The following is an 11,015-nucleotide window of genomic DNA, read 5'->3' on the forward strand; positions in this document are numbered from 1 at the left end:
TTCTGTACTTGTTCAGAATCTCATAAAATATAGTTTTTATACCCGATACTCAAAATGAGTATTGGGGTATATTAGATTTGTGGTAAAAGTGGATGTGTGTAACGTCCAGAAGGAATCGTTTCCGACCCCATAAAGTATATATATTCTTGATCAGCATCAATAGCCGAGTCGATTGAGCCATGTCTGTCTGTCCGTCTGTCCGTCCGTCCGTCTGTCCGTCTGTCCGTCCCTATTAGCGCCTAGTGCTCAAAGACTATAAGAGCTAGAGCAACGATGTTTTGGATCCAGACTTCTGTGATATGTCACTGCGACAAAAATATTTCAAAACTTCGCCCCGCCCACTTCCGCCCTCACAAAGGACGAAAATCTGTGGCATCCACAATTTTAAAGATACGAGAAAACCAAAAACGCAGAATCGTAGAGAATGACCATATCTTTTAGACTGCAGAATTTGAATAAGATCGTAATATTATTATAGCCAGCATCAAGAAAACAATTTCATTTTTTCTCGCCCTGACTCTCTCTAACACACACGTAGCACAGCCGGCTTTGCTTAGAGTAAAACATTAGCGCCTAGATCTCAGAGACTATAAAAGCTAGAGCAACCAAATTTGGTATCCACACTCCTAATATATCGGACCGAGACGAGTTTGTTTCAAAATTTCGCCACACCCCCTTCCGCCCCCGCAAAGGAGGAAAATCTGGGGATATTCACAAATCTCAGAGACTATTAAGGCTAGAGTAACCAAATTTGGTATCCGCACTCATGTTAGATCTCACTTTAAAACTTATATCTCAAAATTTCGCCCCACCCCCTTCCGCCCCCACAAAGGACGAAAATCTGTTGCATCCACAATATTGAGGATACGAGAAAACTAAAAACGCAGAATCATAGATAATGATCATATCTATCAGATTGCTGAATCTGGATCAGATCACATCATTTTTATAGCCAAAAGGAACAAATCAATTTGCACTGGCTACGCAGCCCCCGACGTCACGCTCAGACTGATTTTCTGTCTCTCTCGTACGCACTCTTTGTCGTGTCGTTCAATATTAGCGGCGTCTGCCGGAGAGCCATACTGACTTAGTATCGGGTATAACTGTAGAGTTGCGGTGTCCGCAGCAACTCACAACGTTCCCCCTCGTCTATTTTGTACTTGTGGATATTTCCACTAGGCCATTCTACTATTCCTATGCCACATGTACTTTCTGTAACTGAGGCATCTGTTGATAGAATGTTCCAGTCGTCCTTTCTGTACTTGTTCAGAATCTCATAAAATATAGTTTTTATACCCGATACTCAAAATGAGTATTGGGGTATATTAGATTTGTGGTAAAAGTGGATGTGTGTAACGTCCATAAGGAATCGTTTCCGACCCCATAAAGTATATATATTCTTGATCAGCATCAATGGCCGCGTCGATTGAGCCATGTCTGTCTGTCCGTCTGTCCGTCCGTCCGTCTGTCCGTCTGTCCGTCCCTATTAGCGCCTAGTGCTCAAAGACTATAAGAGCTAGAGCAACGATGTTTTGGATCCAGACTTCTGTGATATGTCACTGCTACAAAAATATTTCAAAACTTCGCCCCGCCCACTTCCGCCCTCACAAAGGACGAAAATCTGTGGCATCCACAATTTTAAAGATACGAGAAAACCAAAAACGCAGAATCGTAGAGAATGACCATATCTTTTAGACTGCAGAATTTGAATAAGATCGTAATATTATTATAGCCAGCACCAAGGGCTATTCTTGATCAGCATCAATAGCCGAGTCGATTTAGCCATGTCTGTCTGTCCGTCTGTCCGTCCCTATTAGCGCCTAGTGCTCAAAGACTATAAGAGCTAGAGCAACGATGTTTTGGATCCAGACTTCTGTGATATGTCACTGCTACAAAAATATTTCAAAACTTCGCCCCACCCCCTTCCGCCCCCACAAAGGACGAAAATCTGTTGCATCCACAATATTGAGGATACGAGAAAACTAAAAACGCAGAATCATAGATAATGATCATATCTATCAGATTGCTGAATCTGGATCAGATCAGATCATTTTTATAGCCAAAAGGAACAAATCAATTTGCACTGGCTACGCAGCCCCCGACGTCACGCTCAGACTGATTTTCTGTCTCTCTCGTACGCACTCTTTGTCGTGTCGTTCAATATTAGCGGCGTCTGCCGGAGAGCCATACTGACTTAGTATCGGGTATAACTGTAGAGTTGCGGTGTCCGCAGCAACTCACAACGTTCCCCCTCGTCTATTGTGTAATTGTGGATCTTTCCACTAGGCCATTCTACTATTCCTATGCCACATGTACTTTCTGTAACTGAGGCATCTGTTGATAGAATGTTCCAGTCGTCCTTTCTGTACTTGTTCAGAATCTCATAAAATATAGTTTTTATACCCGATACTCAAAATGAGTATTGGGGTATATTAGATTTGTGGTAAAAGTGGATGTGTGTAACGTCCATAAGGAATCGTTTCCGACCCCATAAAGTATATATATTCTTGATCAGCATCAATAGCCGAGTCGATTGAGCCATGTCTGTCTGTCCGTCTGTCCGTCCGTCCGTCTGTCCGTCTGTCCGTCCCTATTAGCGCCTAGTGCTCAAAGACTATAAGAGCTAGAGCAACGATGTTTTGGATCCAGACTTCTGTGATATGTCACTGCTACAAAAATATTTCAAAACTTCGCCCCCCCCCCTTCCGCCCCCACAAAGGACGAAAATCTGTTGCATCCACAATATTGAGGATACGAGAAAACTAAAAATGCAGAATCATAGATAATGATCATATCTATCAGATTGCTGAATCTGGATCAGATCAGATCATTTTTATAGCCAAAAGGAACAAATCAATTTGCAGTGGCTACGCAGCGCCCGACGTCACGCTCAGACTGATTTTCTGTCTCTCTCGCACGCACTCTTTGTCGTGTCGTTTAATATTAGCGGCGTCTGCCGGAGAAGAGCCATACTGACTTAGTATCGGGTATAACTGTAGAGTTGCGGTGTCCGCAGCAACTCACAACGTTCCCCCTCGTCTATTTTGTACTTGTGGATATTTCCACTAGGCCATTCTACTATTCCTATGCCACATGTACTTTCTGTAACTGAGGCATCTGTTGATAGAATGTTCCAGTCGTCCTTTCTGTACTTGTTCAGAATCTCATAAAATATAGTTTTTATACCCGATACTCAAAATGAGTATTGGGGTATATTAGATTTGTGGTAAAAGTGGATGTGTGTAACGTCCAGAAGGAATCGTTTCCGACCCCATAAAGTATATATATTCTTGATCAGCATCAATAGCCGAGTCGATTGAGCCATGTCTGTCTGTCCGTCTGTCCGTCCGTCCGTCTGTCCGTCCCTATTAGCGCCTAGTGCTCAAAGACTATAAGAGCTAGAGCAACGATGTTTTGGATCCAGACTTCTGTGATATGTCACTGCTTTAAAAATATTTTAAAACTTCGCCCCGCCCACTTCCGCCCTCACAAAGGACGAAAATCTGTGGCATCCACAATTTTAAAGATACGAGAAAACCAAAAACGCAGAATCGTAGAGAATGACCATATCTTTTAGACTGCAGAATTTGAATAAGATCGTAATATTATTATAGCCAGCATCAAGAAAACAATTTCATTTTTTCTCGCCCTGACTCTCTCTAACACACACGTAGCATAGCCGGCTTTGCTTAGAGTAAAACATTAGAGCCTAGATCTCAGAGACTATAAAAGCTAGAGCAACCAAATTTGGTATCCACACTCCTAATATATCGGACCGAGACGAGTTTGTTTCAAAATTTCGCCACACCCCCTTCCGCCCCCGCAAAGGAGGAAAATCTGGGGATATTCACAAATCTCAGAGACTATTAAGGCTAGAGTAACCAAATTTGGTATCCGCACTCCTGTTAGATCTCACTTTAAAACTTATATCTCAAAATTTCGCCCCACCCCTTTCCGCCCCCACAAAGGACGAAAATCTGTTGCATCCACAATATTGAGGATACGAGAAAACTAAAAACGCAGAATCATAGATAATGACCATATCTATCAGATTGCTGAATCTGGATCAGATCAGATCATTTTTATAGCCAAAAGGAACAAATCAATTTGCACTGGCTACGCAGCCCCCGACGTCACGCTCAGACTGATTTTCTGTCTCTCTCGTACGCACTCTTTGTCGTGTCGTTCAATATTAGCGGCGTCTGCCGGAGAGCCATACTGACTCACAACGTTCCCCCTCGTCTATTTTGTACTTGTGGATATTTCAACTAGGCCATTCTACTATTCGTATGCCACATGTACTTTCTGTAACTGAGGCATCTGTTGATAGAATGTTCCAGTCGTCCTTTCTGTACTTGTTCAGAATCTCATAAAATATAGTTTTTATACCCAATACTCAAAATGAGTATTGGGGTATATTAGATTTGTGGTAAAAGTGGATGTGTGTAACGTCCAGAAGGAATCGTTTCCGACCCCATAAAGTATATATATTCTTGATCAGCATCAATAGCCGAGTCGATTGAGCCATGTCTGTCTGTCCGTCTGTCCGTCCGTCCGTCTGTCCGTCTGTCCGTCCCTATTAGCGCCTAGTGCTCAAAGACTATAAGAGCTAGAGCAACGATGTTTTGGATCCAGACTTCTGTGATATGTCACTGCTACAAAAATATTTCAAAACTTCGCCCCGCCCACTTCCGCCCTCACAAAGGACGAAAATCTGTGGCATCCACAATTTTAAAGATACGAGAAAACCAAAAACGCAGAATCGTAGAGAATGACCATATCTTTTAGACTGCAGAATTTGAATAAGATCGTATTATTATTATAGCCAGCATCAAGAAAACAATTTCATTTTTTCTCGCCCTGACTCTCTCTAACACACACGTAGCATAGCCGGCTTTGCTTAGAGTAAAACATTAGCGCCTAGATCTCAGAGACTATAAAAGCTAGAGCAACCAAATTTGGTATCCACACTCCTAATATATCGGACCGAGACGAGTTTGTTTCAAAGTTTCGCCACACCCCCTTCCGCCCCCGCAAAGAAGGAAAATCTGGGGATATTCACAAATCTCAGAGACTATTAAGGCTAGAGTAACCAAATTTGGTATCCGCACTCCTGTTAGATCTCACTTTAAAACTTATATCTCAAAATTTCGCCCCACCCCCTTCCGCCCCCACAAAGGACGAAAATCTGTTGCATCCACAATATTGAGGATACGAGAAAACTAAAAACGCAGAATCATAGATAATGACCATATCTATCAGATTGCTGAATCTGGATCAGATCAGATCATTTTTATAGCCAAAAGGAACAAATCAATTTGCACTGGCTACGCAGCCCCCGACGTCACGCTCAGACTGATTTTCTGTCTCTCTCGTACGCACTCTTTGTCGTGTCGTTTAATATTAGCGGCGTCTGCCGGAGAGCCATACTGACTTAGTATCGGGTATAACTGTAGAGTTGCGGTGTCCGCAGCAACTCACAACGTTCCCCCTCGTCTATTTTGTACTTGTGGATATTTCCACTAGGCCATTCTACTATTCCTATGCCACATGTACTTTCTGTAACTGAGGCATCTGATGCTAGAATGTTCCAGTCGTCTTTTCTGTAATTGTTGAGAATCTCATAAAATATAGTTTTTATACCCGATACTCAAAATGAGTATTGGGGTATATTAGATTTGTGGTAAAAGTGGATGTGTGTAACGTCCATAAGGAATCGTTTCCGACCCCATAAAGTATATATATTCTTGATCAGCATCAATAGCCGAGTCGATTGAGCCATGTCTGTCTGTCCGTCTGTCCGTCCGTCCGTCTGTCCGTCTGTCCGTCCCTATTAGCGCCTAGTGCTCAAAGACTATAAGAGCTAGAGCAACGATGTTTTGGATCCAGACTTCTGTGATATGTCACTACTACAAAAATATTTCAAAACTTCGCACCGCCCACTTCCGCCCTCACAAAGGACGAAAATCTGTGGCATCCACAATTTTAAAGATACGAGAAAACCAAAAATGCAGAATCGTAGAGAATGACCATATCTTTTAGACTGCAGAATTTGAATAAGATCGTATTATTATTATAGCCAGCATCAAGAAAACAATTTCATTTTTTCTCGCCCTGACTCTCTCTAACACACACGTAGCATAGCCGGCTTTGCTTAGAGTAAAACATTAGCGCCTAGATCTCAGAGACTATAAAAGCTAGAGCAACCAAATTTGGTATCCACACTCCTAATATTTCGGACCGAGACGAGTTTGTTTCAAAGTTTCGCCACACCCCCTTCCGCCCCCGCAAAGAAGGAAAATCTGGGGATATTCACAAATCTCAGAGACTATTAAGGCTAGAGTAACCAAATTTGGTATCCGCACTCCTGTTAGATCTCACTTTAAAACTTATATCTCAAAATTTCGCCCCACCCCCTTCCGCCCCCACAAAGGACGAAAATCTGTTGCATCCACAATATTGAGGATACGAGAAAACTAAAAACGCAGAATCATAGATAATGACCATATCTATCAGATTGCTGAATCTGGATCAGATCAGATCATTTTTATAGCCAAAAGGAACAAATCAATTTGCACTGGCTACGCAGCCCCCGACGTCACGCTCAGACTGATTTTCTGTCTCTCTCGTACGCACTCTTTGTCGTGTCGTTTAATATTAGCGGCGTCTGCCGGAGAGCCATACTGACTTAGTATCGGGTATAACTGTAGAGTTGCGGTGTCCGCAGCAACTCACAACGTTCCCCCTCGTCTATTTTGTACTTGTGGATATTTCCACTAGGCCATTCTACTATTCCTATGCCACATGTACTTTCTGTAACTGAGGCATCTGTTGATAGAATGTTCCAGTCGTCTTTTCTGTACTTGTTCAGAATCTCATAAAATATAGTTTTTATACCCGATACTCAAAATGAGTATTGGGGTATATTAGATTTGTGGTAAAAGTGGATGTGTGTAACGTCCATAAGGAATCGTTTCCGACCCCATAAAGTATATATATTCTTGATCAGCATCAATAGCCGAGTCGATTGAGCCATGTCTGTCTGTCCGTCTGTCCGTCCGTCCGTCTGTCCGTCTGTCCGTCCCTATTAGCGCCTAGTGCTCAAAGACTATAAGAGCTAGAGCAACGATGTTTTGGATCCAGACTTCTGTGATATGTCACTACTACAAAAATATTTCAAAACTTCGCACCGCCCACTTCCGCCCTCACAAAGGACGAAAATCTGTGGCATCCACAATTTTAAAGATACGAGAAAACCAAAAATGCAGAATCGTAGAGAATGACCATATCTTTTAGACTGCAGAATTTGAATAAGATCGTATTATTATTATAGCCAGCTTCAAGAAAACAATTTCATTTTTTCTCGCCCTGACTCTCTCTAACACACACGTAGCATAGCCGGCTTTGCTTAGAGTAAAACATTAGCGCCTAGATCTCAGAGACTATAAAAGCTAGAGCAACCAAATTTGGTATCCACACTCCTAATATATCGGACCGAGACGAGTTTGTTTCAAAATTTCGCCACACCCCCTTCCGCCCCCGCAAAGGAGGAAAATCTGGGGATATTCACAAATCTCAGAGACTATTAAGGCTAGAGTAACCAAATTTGGTATCCGCACTCCTGTTAGATCTCACTTTAAAACTTATATCTCAAAATTTCGCCCCACCCCCTTCCGCCCCCACAAAGGACGAAAATCTGTTGCATCCACAATATTGAGGATACGAGAAAACTAAAAACGCAGAATCATAGATAATAATCATATCTATCAGATTGCTGAATCTGGATCAGATCAGATCATTTTTATAGCCAAAAGGAACAAATCAATTTGCACTGGCTACGCAGCCCCCGACGTCACGCTCAGACTGATTTTCTGTCTCTCTCGTACGCACTCTTTGTCGTGTCGTTCAATATTAGCGGCGTCTGCCGGAGAGCCATACTGACTTAGTATCGGGTATAACTGTAGAGTTGCGGTGTCCGCAGCAACTCACAACGTTCCCCCTCGTCTATTTTGTACTTGTGGATATTTCCACTAGGCCATTCTACTATTCCTATGCCACATGTACTTTCTGTAACTGAAGCATCTGTTGATAGAATGTTCCAGTCGTCCTTTCTGTACTTGTTCAGAATCTCATTGTTCGGGCCAGCCGCTGAAGAATAACCGTAACTTTAACATTATTATTGTATGAGCAGAGAGAGCCGCCTATGTTGTAAAACGTTGACGTTCTGCAGAGCTGCTGCGCTCTCCCGCTAAAGGGGCTCTCTGCCGCCGCCACTTCGGCAACTACTTTGATCTGCTGCCGCCACTTCGGCAATCACTTTGATCTAACGCCGTCGTCTATAGTTTAGTTCTATGCTAGCCCCTCTGCGCATTGGTTGCATATCGATCTCGCATAAAGTTTATCTGGCAATAGCAAGCAATCGGCTTCCGCTAAGCCACCAAGATTAAATACGAATTATAAAGTTTAACCCAAAATCTCTTTTCATTTTTGAAACACATAGGTGCCAAAAAAGCTTGGCATCTCAAACATTGGTGACCCCCCGACGTGATATAAAACCATTGCTTAATCGCGTTCCGTTAAAACACTTATTATTTATACAATATTTTGTTGTTGGGTAGTTTAACTACCAACAAATACATTTGGGTGCACGTTGAAAAACAGTTTAAAGTGCAAATTCAGTGAGAGTGCGGCTGGAATATTTATAGACAAATTCCGGTACTTTAAGCGTCGAATCTCTCATTCTCTACGCAGCTGCAGCCGCGGTTCTTGACTTTTCGTGTCTTGCATTCTCGCTCTCGCGTCTATACATCGTCGCTTAAGCGGTATTTCATTTTCCGTTGTTGTGTCGAATTGCACAACGGTTAACATGGACAACGATCCGAATACAGGCGCGGGCGGAAATATTGTGGTGGCTGATTCCAGACTGAGTCTGTATAAGCGTAAAAGTCAGTCATTATATGATCGATTGCACAGGCTTGGCGAATCCTTCGCGGGGAATAAAATCGATAAGCTGACCGCCGCGGAAGTCGAGGTGCGCCTTGATATGTTGGCAGAAATTCGAGAGGAATTTAATAAGGCCCATAATGAGTTGGAGGCTCTCGATCAAAACGAGATTGGGAGTGAGCTGCGCGAAATCTTCGATACTCTTTTCATATCGTTGAAATCTGAGTTGCTGGCTGCTGTTGAAGTAAGCCAGTCACACGCCGCTGCCCATTCTACGACTCTGCCAAGCCATTCCGGACATAGTACCATCATCATGGCTCACAAGCAGCGACTTCCTGAGCTGAAGGTGCCTAAATTTTCTGGTGGATACGTCGAGTTCTCGGATTTTATGGCAATGTTCAAATCGGTGATTGAAGCGGATGCGGATCTCAGTGACATCGAGAAATTCCAGCACCTTCGCTCTTGCCTCGCTGATGCGGCTTTGGATTCGGTTCGATCGTTAGAGCTCTCCAGTGCCAATTATCGTGCGGCTCTGGATATACTTAATAAACGCTTTAATAACAAAAGACTTGTTTTCCAGGCACACATCAAGAAGATTCTTGGGCTAAAGAGGGTAGACTTGCCTTCTGCTAAAAGGCTTCGGGAGTTTTCGGATGCAGTCAATTTACACATGCGAGCGTTGCAGACATTGGGAACTGCTGAGGAGATTTCAGGATTCATTGTCATCAACATGCTGCTGCAGAAGTTGGATTCGAAGACGCAAACCAAATGGGAGGAGCACACATCGTCGGATGCTATAACTACCGCAGAGGAATTCTTCGAATTCTTGCAGCAACGCTGCCAGAAAATGGAGCGGTTGGAATATGCTACAGGGACACACGCTAGTAGCGATCAGGTGGGAAAAAACCATTCCTATACGCAGGTTAAGAAAGCGTTTGTAGCTTCCAACTCTTCCGCCGACCCGTCTGTATGCGTCTTTTGCCACTCAGCGGGCCATGGAATATACTCGTGCAAGATATTCGGAAATCTCTCACCGTTGCTGCGCCACAAAGAAGTGAAGAAGCTTTCCCTATGCTTCAATTGCCTAAAGCCGGGGCACAGGACCCGCGCATGCAATAGTGGAAAATGTCGAGTATGCGGCGGTAGGCATCATAGTTTGTTGCACTTCGATAGTATACAGCCCACAACACAAGGCTGCCCAGGTATTACTCCTCCCGATCTGGCCGTTCAACCGGACACTCTTTCCGTTGCTCAAAATTCTGCTAGCAGCTCGTCTCTACCTTCGTCTACCTCTCTTGCTGCCCAAGGTCTTCACTCTGCCTTTATGAGGGAGTACATTGATTTGCATCATATGCACCAAGTCAACCCTGATTCCCGTAGTCTCTGCAAATATTTCTTGCCTCATCACTGTGTCCTAAAGGAGGACAGTACGACGACAAAACTCCGTGTCGTTTTCGACGGATCCGCAGCTACATCAACTGGATATTCTCTAAATGATGTGATGATGACAGGCCCTGTTATTCAGCCTGCATTGTTTAACATATTGATTCGCTTTCGAACATATCCAGTCGCTCTCACTGGGGACATTTGTAAAATGTACCGCTGCGTACGAGTGTCTCCACCCGACAATTTGTATCAGTGCATCCTATGGCGAGATTCCATCGAGTCCGAGGTTCAAGTCTACACATTAGACACCGTCACATACGGGACGAGGGCTGCATCATTTTTAGCGGTCCGCGCAATGCACCAGCTGGCCATCGACGAGGGTGAGTCCTACCCTCTTGGCTCAGCTGCTCTGCGGCAGGAGTTTTACGTGGATGACCTTATTTCGGGCGGTAATTCGGTCGCACAGGTCATGGACAAGATGCACCAAACATCAGCTTTACTGTCCCGTGGTAATTTTAGACTTAGGAAACTTAAATGACATAGAGAAGTTCCTAAAGTTTAATGATGGAAGCGACATTGCCAAAACTCTCGGCTTAGCGTGGGACCCTGCTCCGGATCAGCTGCTTTTTGCCTCGTCCGCACTGGACACAAACTCAAAGCCATCAAAGCGGTCGGTTTTATCTACG

Source organism: Drosophila miranda (assembly GCF_003369915.1).
Source record: "Drosophila miranda strain MSH22 chromosome Y unlocalized genomic scaffold, D.miranda_PacBio2.1 Contig_Y1_pilon, whole genome shotgun sequence".
Classification (NCBI taxonomy): Eukaryota; Metazoa; Arthropoda; class Insecta; order Diptera; family Drosophilidae; genus Drosophila; species Drosophila miranda.